The sequence below is a fragment of the Silurus meridionalis genome, chromosome 1 (genome assembly GCF_014805685.1).
Source record: "Silurus meridionalis isolate SWU-2019-XX chromosome 1, ASM1480568v1, whole genome shotgun sequence".
Taxonomy (NCBI): domain Eukaryota; kingdom Metazoa; phylum Chordata; class Actinopteri; order Siluriformes; family Siluridae; genus Silurus; species Silurus meridionalis.
In genome coordinates this window covers 22,279,654-22,294,154 of record NC_060884.1, presented here as the reverse complement: position 1 = coordinate 22,294,154, position 14,501 = coordinate 22,279,654, and positions in this window count along the sequence as shown.

The window sequence follows — 14,501 nt, the reverse complement described above, 5'->3', positions numbered from 1 at the left end:
TTGTGTATTGTTATTATTTACATAATAATTAATTATTTATAACAGCATGGCTTGGAAAGTAGTCTTCACAGGCTTATAACAGCTGGAACCAAATTCCTTGTGTGTGTCAACACACTTGGCCAATAAACCTGATTCTAATTCTGATAATGCACTATAAGGAAAAATGTGGCAGATTATACACATTAAACATTTTTATATTGTATATTGAGTAATAAGCATTTTGTGAGGAAAAATTATTATTTTTAGAAGAGTCTTCAGTGTCATTGCTTTTTAATGGTTAGAGGTCACTGTTTTCTGACACAAAAAATTCAGTCGCATAGTTTTTATGTTCTCTTAAAGTGTATGGTGTGATCCTTTGAGATTATTGAGTCAAAATAGATGAAAAATCGATTTTGTTTATCCTAAGCAGACATGAAGACAGAGATGTAAAAAAGAGGGAGCATTTAGATTATGGTGGTGTTGCATGGCCCTATGCAGGTAGCTGTTCATGCTCGGGTTCTTTCTGCTCAGACAGGGTAGATGTCCTGGAGTTTGGTCAAAATGTTTACTAGCAGATGTGTTTTAAAGGAGTCCTGCTTATCTGGTCATGGCAGTGGAAAATACCCTGCTGTTAAGTGTTTCTGCAACACTCCACTCATTTACTGCTCTACCTATATAAACCTGACCTTTCAAAAAGGAATGATGGAGAATCTGGCAATGCTATGGCTTTTTTTTGTCTTAAGCTGCTTCTCTCTGTCTTGTACACCCAACCCTCCTTTCTTTTTTCCCATATTATTGAAGCTCTGTCTATGTTAAGCTCGAAGGCAGATTCTGCCTCCCCTTTGCCCCCTGCTTCGCATCACTTTTAAGTCTGGTGCTGGCTTCGGCCGAAGCCCTTCGGCTCTTGGCTTCTGTGCAGCGGTTCGCATCAGAAGCTGCGATTTGTGATTTGCAGATGACATGAGCACGGAGTTGCTGGTGGCTGTTGAGGCGCTTTTGCAAATCAACCCTGGTAATGTGTGATATGATGCGACTGGAAAACAGCCCTCTTGCTATCAGCACTGGCAAATTGCTGTTTTCCTGACACAAAATAGAACCTCTGTATTCTCGTTAGCACGGCGGACAGACAGGCGTATGGCATTAAGCAGTGCGATCCTACAAGTGCAGAACATCTAAAATGTGTGAGGCATGAAGAGAGTGACATTTTCTTTACACTGAATTCAGAGCAGACAGTTGCTTCAGTGCAGTGAAATATGGCTTCTGGATTATTTCGTGCTGATTATATATAATCAGCATCATTTAATTGTCTTCTTTTCACATAGATTTCTTTTCTTACTTAGGATTTTCCATTACACCAAACCTGCTTGTTTTCTCCACAGTCTTTCCTGTGTGAAAGTCAATTTGATCCATATAGCTCTTTGCTACTATGGGGCAGTATGTCACCCTCACCTGTCACAGCTCGATGAACAGGGACATTACAGTGGCAATGAGCCTTCAAATCCAGAACAGCCGTTTTAAAGCCAAGTTTTTAGCTCAGAGCGTGACTAACATAAGACAGGAAGCAGGAAAAGGAAATTAAAATGTATGTTCCTCGAATCATTCTGCGTTTTGTTTTTACCATTTTTCCTGACCCATCATTTCACTAAAATAATAGTTAATTGATCAGAACCAAAAGCAACACTGTTGTTATAAAATGTAAGTGGTAAAAAGATTTTATGAAGAGGATCAATGTACCAATATATATTTTTTACTTACTGGTTTTTAAAATAGTTTTTTCTTTTTTACATTTTCAATTTATTAAGGTTTTTTTTGCCATTCTTGTCATTTGCTATGGATTGCCACTTCTGCTAAACGATAGACTGGACATATAAGGCTAAATGTTTAGCATGCTTCTGAAAGGAGGACCTAGCGTGAAGAAATTTTAGTTTTTTTCTTTTTCTTCTTTTTTAAAAATTCCAGTAGACATGAAGAAACGAGGCAAAGTATTCAACCCGAGAGAAAACAGAGCTTCAGAAACCTGGAATAACAAGCTCCTGATACCATCTCCACCAGGCCGAGCTGACCTCAACCTGACAGGCTGTTCCCCTGTGAGTCCACATGTAATTTACTTTTACATGGGGGTTCTTGTCAGTGGGAACAATTGGTGGGTTAAATAATTAATAAAGGACATTTTATTGAGGCGTGCTAAAATCATATAGCTGACCCTAAGCCCAGGTCACTTACGTTGGAACCCACTGGAGCAGAGATTCACTTTTAGCTGCTGAGCCAAAGAGTCTGTACACAATATTGATTCTGTCAATTGCATGATAGCACAGAGCACAAGCTGAATCAACAAGCCATTCCTTTGAGTAAACTTCAGGTTATTATTTAGACAGTTTCGAGGTATTGGGTAAATTTGTTTACAGCTATGCTTTCTTACCAGTGTCCTATGTTTAATGGACAAAGGCATGTAAACATAATTTTAATTATTAATTCCAATGTGGAATATTTAGCTGTTTAGGAAGTTCTTATGTAATATAGTAACCACCTGAAAGAGAGTCTAAGACAAATATAAATTTTAGAAACATAAATGTACTCTTACCAATTTTCCATCTTATTTATAAAATCCTTATTCCCTGCTATTTAAGAGTCCCTGCTCCCTGCTTGTGCTTACACATTTATATTTATTTCATAATGAAATATATGTCTTTCTAAAGTCTATGATAGTTTATTTAAATGCATAAAGAGGTAGGTTAAAATATTCAACTGGTGAAGTTGAATCTGGTAAAGTTGCATGGGTAAATTAACTGTATTTGTTTACGGAATACACGTTTGGTGCTTTCCTAGGTTACTCCTTTACATAACTGTAGCTTTTAGCTTAAAGCACTTGTCATCAGGTGGTATTCAACCTTTTTTAAGTGTTTTAACTCTTAACCACTACACTCTGCAGTTTGTGTGTCTGCAGTGGTGGCCAAATCACTGCCCATCTTCTCCTGGCATCTTCTTCCTCTCTCTTACTCCATATCCAGCTTGAAGCTCGCTCAGCCTCCTTTCCCAACCCACAATCAGCATGTTTCTTGCTTTTCTCATCTATACCTAAAGCAGTCATTAAGGCGCCAGACTGATTTAGCCGGAAAACCTCTACAACCTACTTCCACAGGAAACAGCCATGCTTGCCAACCTTTGTTTTTACACTTCTGAATTAATAGCTGATATTTCACACCTTACTTTCATGAGCTTCCTCACAACCCTCCTCCCATGGCACAGTCAGCTCAATTAAGATGATTTTACGGTCTTTTGCTGACCACAGAACGATGTCTGGATGAAGAGCAGTATAGACCACATCCGGGAACTGCAGCTTTCTTTTGACATCGACTCTCATTTCCCAACAGCTTGTGGTCTGCTTCACGTTTGATTTTGCTGTCACTCTGGTTGATAATGGTTTGGCTCCCTTCTTGATAAGGGTGAGGATTGTGGGATATACTTCCAATATGGGAGAGGATGGTGTGTTGTCATGCTTTTCAAGGTTTCCTACATTTGTTGGTCACAGTGGAATAAATCCCTTACATACAGTACAGACCAAAAGTTTGGACACACCTTCTCATTCAAAGAGTTTTCTTTATTTTCATGACTATGAAAATTGTAGAGTCACACTGAAGGCATCAAAACTATGAATTAACACGTGGAATTATATACATAGCAAAAAAGTGTGAAACAACTGAAAATATGTCATATTGTAGGTTCTTCAAAGTAGCCACCTTTTGCTTAGATTACTGCTTTGCACACTCTTGGCATTCTCTTGATGCCTACTTTGAAGAACCTACAATATGACATATTTTCAGTTCACTTTTTTGTTATGTATATAATTCCACATGTGTTAATTCATAGTTTTGATGCCTTCAGTGTGAATCTACAATTTTCATAGTCATGAAAATAAAGAAAACTCTTTGAATGAGCAGGTGTGTCCAAACTTTTGGTCTGTACTGTATATATAATATATATAAACTTTTGGTCTGTACTGTATATATAATATATATAAACTTTTGGTCTGTACTGTAAGTCAAATACATATTCGTTTTGTTTATTATATTTCCACATTTTATTTCAGTAAGAAGTGGTAGACAGTCAAACAATGTGTGTGTGCTTATATACTGCCACGTCTATTGCTTATACACTGTCTCACAGACTAGTAAACCTCCATATGGTTAAAATATATATGTTGGGTAAATATTATACTGTATAATATAAAATGGTGTAATAATCAGTGTGCAGTAATATTTAATGATATCAGAATCCAAGTGGTTAAATAATGGCAATTATTTTTAAGCAAGTTCTCTGTGGTAATTTACAGTAAGTACTGGGCAAGTGACAACTTGCCTGAAACTGACCTGTTAAAAAGATAGCTTTTTCAATCAAGGTCTAACATAACATTTCACAGCAGCTACTGTACTCTCCTCTATTCAGTGTAAAAATTTAATTTTAAACACCCTTAGCTAATATACTGTAGGTTGATTACATGAATTTTAAATAGTTTTATATGAACATGAAATTTACTTCAAATCGTGCATATAGTAACAGCTATTTAATTCTAGAATTGTTATGGAGGTATGAACAAGTATGAACCCATCCTTTTGAAAAGTTATTCTGCTTTAGCTCTAGACTGATTTAGACAAATGTTCTGCTTGACAAACAGATATATAACATTACAAACTCTATAACATTACATTAATAATCCATAACCCACAATACTAAAATATACATTTTGCATTTATGTTCATGCTTATGTGCAATAAACCATAAACAGAATTTAACTGTAGATACATATAATGAGCAGTATTTTTCTAAAAAAAAAAAAAAAAGTCTAGGCTGGGAGTACATCTGGATATGCTAAAACAGTACTATTTACATGCATGTACTAGTAAAATTTCAAGTTTATATCTATAGTGCTTTTCACAATGGACATTGTCTCAAAGTAGCTTTACAGAACATTACAATTATAGAACAAAAAACTTTAATATAAGTGAATTATGTGTGTTTATCCCTGATGAGCAAGCATGGGGCGACTGGCAAGGAAAAACTCTATTAGATAGTATGAGGAAGAAACCTTGAGAGGAATCAGACTCAAAAGGGGAACCCATCCTCATTTGGGTGATATCAAGAGTGTGATTATTAGTCTTAAAAACAATACAGAACTAACTGAATGTTCGGTTCAAGCTTATTCACAGCACAACGTTTTCTATCAAGTGATCACAGCAGTACAAAACTGTAAAAAGTAGGTCAAGACTGTGGTGTCCGGCTTGCGTTCTTGATCTTTTGAGAGGCCTGTACCTGATTTTGTGTCTCTCACCTTTTTCTTGGTTTGCTATTGCATCAGGGCCACATTGTAATTATATTATCTAAATAATACCATGATCAGTCCTGGCACACATCTCAGCTACTAGAGAGTGAGATTGAGAGAGGGAGAAGGATTATAAAGAAGACTAGCACAGGAGGGCCTCTCGGAGCTCATGTCGGTCGTGTTGAGTAGCTGGCGTTCGTTATTTAATTCAGCTGCTCTTCTGTAAGCTGCTGAATCCACCAGCATGAGCACCTCTGAGGCTGTATGCTCCAAGGCTATGAGAGCCGTATGCTTTTTGAAGTGCAAATGTGATGGCAGGGGCATTGGTTGATGGCCTTGGCTGTGACACATGCACCCTACGGCTAGGTCAACAACATCAGGGCTCTTCGTGCTAGCACTGCCTCCATGGGGACCCCTTGGACGTGAGTTTCTTTCCTTCCAGCACTGTTGCTGAAGACCACAGTCCTTTGCTGTGCCGATGCACATGTCGACACTGTTATCCCATCCTTCCTTTCTGTCCTTTAGACACTTGGATCAGGTGGGTCTTGTTCTGGCTGTCAGTAAGGTTGGAAAGGTCTTGACCTGGATTTTCTTGGACTCCCCAAATGTCTCCATATTTTTCTTGGTATTCGTCTTCCGGTTCTGCGACTCTGCACTATAAGACTAGACAGTACCAACCTGGATATCTGCCCAGTGCCCCTAAAGGCTCAACCCCTCTCCAGATAAATTAAACTGCTGGAATTGAAGGGGGCAAAAGCTGGGAGGTGAGTTCAGAAGAGACCCTCACCTTGACAGTTACTGTTTAATTAGCCAACTGGGCTTCTGAGGCCTTGAGAAATGGCAGTGTGTATCCGAGCTCCTTAATCCCACCTGCCATAAATGAGTCCCAGCTCACCTCCTATCCAGCTCAGGGTAGATGGGGAGGGAGGGAGAGACTCCAATGTTCCTGCCGAAAGTCCTAAATCTCTCCTCTATTTCCCCCTCAAGTCTCAGGAGGAACCATTTTTAATCCTGTTACCCTTATTAGATGCATGATTTTATTGATTTCTTTTCCCTTTCTCTCTTTATGACAGAACTGTTATTGTGGCAAAGGCGGCAAAAGGGACTGTTATTTAGACCATAGCCGAGAAAGATGCGTTGTATCTGGGATTCTTCAGTTCCTCAGAAGTGTCTTTATCACAAGCCACCATGACATAAAAATGATCAAAACACTCCATCTCTGCATTTCCAGCTTCCATCCTTTGTCTCTTCACTTTATCAATGTCTATATATCACACATAATATGGTGACATGTCTGCATGGCCATAATAGAAATAAGAATATGGTCTGCATCTACAAGGACAATGAAGCACAAATCAAACTCAAGCTTTGATTTATCTAGACATAGTAGACTTAGTAACTCAAGAAATTTGGAATAAAAAAGGGTTGTAAGATGCAGCACATTACTTTGATGTAGGCTTGGAAACAGTTCTCATGAGCAATCAGTCATGTTAAAACAAGCAAGCATGATCTCATGGGAGGAGGAAGGTATGATAACTGCACTTTGCAGTGGTGATATCTAAATTAAGTGTCTTAGCCTTTCAAGGACATCTTTACTTGTCAACAAAAAAAAGGAAGACAAAGAGAAGAAAATGATAGATAGCTGATAGATATTGCAGTGGTGATATATAAATGAAGTGTCTTAGCCTTACAAGGACATCTTTACTTGTCAACAAAAAAAAAAGAAGACAAAGAGAGGAAAATGATAGCAACTATATAGGTACTGGCACCCCACTCCTTACAATTCTAGAGAGGCCAACATGCATGGGCAGGCCTCTCCACAGGATCTTGCAATTGTATCTTTGACGTGTCAAGATGGCAGATGTTTGAGTCTACTATAGGTGTGGACATCATCCCCTGAGTGAGATCTGGACTTTGGATGTGCCTCTGCTTGAGATAGTTTGGAGCTTTTATTTTGTGGTATGAAGCTGCTGTTTTTTTGACGGTTCATATAGCATAACTCTCCAACTGAATCACAGCTGAGAGTCTGGCACAGCGCCTATCAGGAGCGTTTTCCCAAGGTGTGAAATGCTGTCACCTTCATCCGTGTCACTTTTTTCCTGCTCTGACATGACCAGCTTTGTGGCCCAGTTAGGCTGAAATGGTGGAACAAGTAGCATCAGTCTTTCAATTTCCTTTTGTTTGTGAGGATTGGTATGACTTGTCTCTGCAGTGGCCAGTTATACTGACAAGCACTTTCAATCATTCACACTATTAAAGGGCAAATTCCATTAATCAGCCAGGCAGCACTGTTGTTGATGCCCTGTTATAAGAAGCTTGGTCATTCATTCATTCATTTATGGACTTCTTGTTTGTTTATTTAAATAAATTCAAATTGCATACATACATACATGCAAACATGATTAATGTTCTAAACCAACAGCATTAATAGTTGTGCCAACTAGGAGCTACAATAATGTGGCCTAATATTAATCTTTTTTTGTGATGTTATTAATCCAATTGTTAAAAACAAAAATCATTGTTAATTATTTGCTATTGTGAAAAATCCATAAGGGTAATGGGAGACAAATCTGTGTTTTTTGTAACTGGTGCATGTAAAATTGTTCCATATAGTTTCAGCTGCAACTATGCTTTTCATAGATGCTCTGCTATAAAATACATCACGTCAGAAAAAGATTCAACTTTCATGTGGTATTTCTTCTCACTACACGTGGATTATTAATTATGTCAGGAATGTGGACCAAAATTGGTTAGTCTTACACTACAGAATCTTATGTGACATGTTTTACTGTCACCACTGGCTTGCTCTTCAGGGATAAACTTAAAAGGAATAAACTTATATTGACTGATATATAAATATATAAAAAGATATTCGTAATTTATTTACTTCTGTAAAGCTGCTTCTGGACAATGTTCATTGTTAAAAGTGCTATACAAATCAAATTGAATTAAATTTGAAAACCACTCTGATGGCTTCTCTGTTGTCATTGGGTATCTTTTCATGTCAGAACAAAGGTAGTGTCAGATACAATATGTAATAATAGTTTTCAATGGAATTGCACATTGCATCGCCAAAATAATTCTAAATATATGGTGATCTGCAATCTTATGTTTGAAAGATAGACATACTGACAGTCAGTAATGCCTCTCTGTGGCTGCCTGGCCTCCTGTCACTATCTATCCACTGTGTGATTTAATGCAGAGGTGTATATCTGTGGAAAAAAGGCAGGTCATGCTAAAGGAGCCTGCTGCCAAACCTTGTTACCAACTGTCATATTCTAAATGCACATTTGTACTCGACTTTTGACTGGACACTTTGCATTCTGCTACATTTTCTAATGTAATGAGCCTGATATCTGTTGACGGCTCCTGTCCGTCCCACAGGTACTATAAACAAAGAGCAACAAGCAAAAATATTTTTTGTGCTTAATTAACCACAATGTTACTGAACAGATGAATAAGCTTGCATTTTATTTATCTATTTATTTTAATTTAATGCTATGGATGCTTCAAATCAGGTCCAAAAGAAGTAAGAGATTGGAGAGTTGTGCATAAGTCTAATCTTATAATTAATGCTCTAGATTTGCAGGCCATGATGATTTCCGCCTCAGCACATTATCAGTGGAGGAGCTTTTTTTTCATGGTTTATTAAACAGAAAGTCATTTTGATAAGTGATGTGGAAAGATACTTTAAGAGGCACAATGACTAGATGGGACTTGTCAGCAGTCCCGGTCTTCTTAATGCTTGACATTACAAGCATGGGAGAGGGATGGGAAAGGGGAATAAAGCATTCTGGATCAGCTTCTCCCAGGGGACTCCCTAACACATTTACACCTTCGATGACCTCAGGTGACCTCAGGTAACAGGCTTTATGAATTTGACTTTGTTCTCTCAAAGTTTAAATGCACTTGGGTTTTATTAGATCCTTAAGTGTAAATATGGAGTGGGTTAACTGAATGTCATGTGCTCTAGAAAACGATTTGTAGAGCTGATTAATCATAAGGTGCTAATTGTTAATTTTAATGAAAGTTTTTTTATAACAGCATGAATATTTTGCTTGCTGTTATTTGGATCACAGGTTAACATTAATGCACGTATTATTCAGATAAGTATTCTGAATACAGAGTTAAGCCTAATAATACATAAATTATAAAAAGTATTGCATTTAATGACATCTAAAATGTCTAATTGTCGATATGATGAATATTATTGTAAGATGTTCAGTGGAATGAGTTTACAATGTCTACAAAGTCTTCACTTTTTAACAGGCAGATGGAAAAGCTCCAGCTTTTGCCATTTATTGTTAGTGTCCACACTTATAGACAATCAATTGTTATATGGTTTTTATTTTATATTTAATTTAATTATTTTTTTTTTTATTTAGAAAAAAATAGACTGTATTATACTCCATTTAACAACTTTTATTATTAAACTCATTTTTTTATTTTATTTGCTATGATTTTGTTCAAAAGTTAATCTTTTTTTATTAAAAAGATTCTCTTTATGAAAACAGGTTGATTTTTTATAAACCGTTAAAAATTAATATGTTGTTTAATAATCCTGTGTCTTTTATTCCGTACTTACTGTGAAACTGTCTCGAGCAATTGTATGTGCACAATAACAAAACTGTATAATCATTGTATGTGTTAGTGCTTTTTGCAACAAGTTACATCACAGAACAAATGTCAAAAGTGGGCCCCACCCACTTTTGACATTTGTTCTGTGATGTAACTTGGTGTGTTTTTTCAGACATGTGTTTTTTCAGACATATACATCCTGACCAGTTAACCCCAGATGACAGCCTTCCTAAAAATAGATATTTGTCATGTCATCAATCAATCAATATAATCATTAATCATCTGAGTCCTCAGATTTAGTGTTTATAATAAGTGGATGATGATAAGCCTGAGCAGTCTCTGTGTAAATCCCAAGCTGGACCTCAAATATCAATAAGTGGTTTGAACAGCGCTGGTTCTGAAAAACCTCTTTTCATTGATCATGTTGGTCATGAGCAGTTGGCCAGCTTTCTGTTAAAACCATTCCATTAGAAGAAATTAACATTTAGATTTTTTTTTAATATTGTATATTAGTGATATTAGTAATATTTTGTCTTTGGATGTGTTGGATATCTGTTTTTCAAAAGATAAAAGTATAGATGTATCAGGAGATTGCCTCAAGCAGTTGCTCCCTCCAGTTTGGGTAAAACATTAATTAAGGACCTTGATTTTTTATTCCAATTGGTTAGTTGCTAAAGCTATTAAGCTTGTTGCTAACTAGTCTTTGATTGTGACTTAAATAAATAAATAAAAAACTTTAGTAGTTTCCATGACTCACATGTTGTATATGCCTGGATTCAGTAGCTTAAGTAGGCATTCAAAATGTCTATGAGACATCACTTAGTTTGCAGATGTATCCTGTTTCTGTCTATATATTATGTCTTCAAACTTCTACTGCTACGGTACATTACCTGCCAGGTCTCTGATGAAAACCTACAACTGATCATTTCTAAGCACCTCACTCACCCCCGTCACATCGTTCTATAAAGTAAAGACTTCAAATATTATCTGGCATTCAGAGTGACTTAGAATCATGGGGAACCTTAATCTGAATCCCCTGTTCCAAAATACTAGTTAATTTTAAATCTAAGAGAAGGCAGTTCACCAGACAGTTCAGGATTGCAGACTCTGCATGACTGGAAATGGTAATTCCTGCCCTAAAGCCTTCTTGATCACTTATTATAAAAGTGTTATGACTACACATTAACTCCACAGTAGGATCCAATGCTCTGAATCCACCATCTAGACTTTTGTAACAATTTTCAAAACATATGCAGTTTGGAAACTTGGAGTAGTTTGGAAGTTTAAGCCTGTGTACAAAATTATCATAAACCAACCACATTGACCAAACACAGCTCTCTCTCTCTCTCTCTCTCTCTCTCTCTCTCTCTCTCTCTCTCTCTCTCTCTATATATATATATATATATATATATATATATATATATATATATATATATAAGTAATCCCCCGCTTTACCGCAGTTCAAATCTCGCGCCCCTGTTTATTGCAGAATTGCATTTGCCACATAATTAATTTGTTTTGATAATTTTCCTGGTCTCTCGCAGATAGCACGATAGACCAAAAAACTTATGAGGAATTGTTTTTATGGAATTTTATGTTGAAATAATAAAATTTATTAATAAAAATATAATTATTAATTATAAAATGTAGTAAAATGTTAATACAGTACAGTACTGTATACATAAAATATCATTTTTTGGCTGGCGTCCGTTTATCGCGACTGGTTTTGAAACATAAACACCGCGATAAACGGGGGATTACTGTAGATAAATAGTAATAATTACTAACAGATTTTTCTGTTTATATTTCCTCTTTATATGGCTATATAAACAGGAACATTTATATTATATTAATGTATATTATATTTTCCTGTTTATATCCTGTTTATGTGAATATTTTACCATTTAAACAAATATTAATTATATGTATTAGTTGTTTATTTTTACTAACCCTTGATGTAGGTTTACTATGTCGCTCTATGTATTTTGTGTTACTGGTCCTACTGCTTTTAGTCAATACCAATACGGTGTTGATGTATTAGTGTGCAGCATGGATGTTCATGTCAAAACAATTCTCCTTGTGGCTCAATTACCAGCCTTAATTATAAGCAGGATACAATGTCCCGCCATATCTGGGAGGTCATTCCAGGCTGATAATTAACAAGAAATTTAACTGAACTCATGTTCAATACCTCCTATGCAACATCTAAAAAAAACGAGTTTGGATTGGTTCAGGCTGGCATGCTCTGCTCATGTAGGGACTGAATAGTGATGCAACCTTACTGTGCCATCATGCACAGATTCTATTTACATTTTATTTCATTTCAAGTTTAGAATACTGTTCTTGGTCAAAATGCTGATAAGATCAGGAACAACTGGTCAGAATAGTAGATTTGGGATTAAAAAAACGCAAGCAAAATATTTTTTTTCCTAACCTGGTCTTACTGTAAATAATGTGAGAGTCTAGGGAACCCTAGCAGAAGAATTAACTTCATGCGTAGTTAAGCATCAGAATTGAACAACGATGAAAACAATGAATGCTGATATCATTCTTTTTAAGATATTTATTGAGCAAAATGGAGCAATATGTGCACATTAAATGAATGTGGTAAATTCCCAATTGTAGCAGTCCTCATTAGAAATCAGTCTGGGTGTGCTGGACAAGGAATTGTAACGGCATTTCTCTATTTAACTTGTAATGAAACATTCATGTCACATGAAGACAAGCGCAAACTGTGTCTCATATTTGTTTTCAGAGCAATCCACATTTTGAATATTTATAAGATGATGAAAGCATTGCATTGTAAGCAGCACTGCTCCTCTAATTTAATACACACTTTACAGCCCTGCTTCATTAATCTGGAACAAACTCACTGAGGCATTGCTGGATCAACTGGACACATTTATCTCTGTTTATTTCATGCTTATGAATATAAATTTAGGGATGTTTAAACATTTATTTAGAGCAAACATCATAATTAATATCATTATTGGACACAAATCGCAGTTGCAAGAACACTATTTAAAGTCTAGTATAATCTATTCAGTTGAATATTATCCTTTTATAACATTAAGGGTGCAGATGAGCATATGAAGATGATTACTGCCATTTTTTTTTGCTTGCTCATGCAATATGTATTTGACCCCTAGATATATTTACATTCAGTGCATGACAAGAAAAGTAATAGATTGTTTTCAAAGAGAAAGTAAATGAACTTCGTCTAACTAAAAAGAAATGGCTTTGTTCAACCATAGCCCAATAATCCCTGCATTTACTACAGCCTTTAGAATGTTAGCTCATTCATTTAGGCCAGCTTATTCTGAATTCTATAAACCTGCCATGGTCTGACTGAACTACAAAGGCAGTGTCAGTTTGATGCTGATAAATTTAAACACTTGCCTTTTGCATGTTTAAAGACAAAAATGAGGTTTAAAATCACATGGAAATCACATAAGGAAGTGGTTTAGCTCTCAGGCGAAATGCTTGGCTCCAGCGGCCTCGTTAACGCCTCCACAATAATAGTGTGCCTGGATAGCCAATTTGTTGACAATCAAATGAAGTGCTAATCTAATCCTTAGAGGAAGTCCAGTGCATGCATGCAGTTTAGAGTTTGCGTTTTGTCAGCATATCGACCTCCTTTTTTTCTCTCTACCGGTTTATTTGCCAATTTAGGAGACACATACTTGAATGCATCTGATAGACACTGATGCTTATGATAAGCTAGTACTGACCTTTCATAATTCATGTGCATAAATTAATGCTGCAGAATTTTCTGAATAGATTTTTGACTTAATTTTGACTTTACTAACCTATATGTGTTCATAAATGTTATACATTGTGGTTGTTGTTGATATTGTAATAATAATAATAACATTATTATTAATAATGTATTCACTTATTTCTATCATATTATGAGGCACAATGTGTGCAGTTTACAGCACTCATTTTAGTAAAATGAGCTTCTCATAAGTGCAAGGCATATGGACTTTTATGCATTGCCTCACAGATCACCAGGAGAGAGTGAAAACATGAATTTGGCTAAGGAGAGCACATATAAAATCAAATAAAATCAAATTGATAATGCATATCTCTGTAATAAGATTAATAGGTAAAAACCACAACCTAACCCACACACACACACACACACACACACACACACACACACACACACACACACACACCAACAAAACATATACAATAATACAATATACAAAGTGAACACAATTAAATGACAAACATAAATAAGGAATATAAAGCATTTTCTTTATTCCTTATTGCATTTGTTTCCTTTATTGATTTTCCTGCCTGTATAGAGTCAGTCTTTAAAATCTTTATTTTCGCTTCTAAAACATAAGGAGATAAAAAAAAAAAGAAATCCTATTTAAACCAACTGTTTACCCTTTTTCCTATAAGACGTGTGATTTAGCCCAGCAAGACAACTTGCAATTAGAGACGGCCGCCTCACCCCCGTTCACTTAGTGTAGTTTCAATAACACCCCCCACGTTAATCAGGCAGCAGATCAAAGCGTGATGCTGCAGAAGAGTTTTAAATATTTAAATCCCCTCTATTCAAATCTTATCACAGATCAAAGCATAGCGATTTAATTTCGTAAGTCATTTTGCTGGT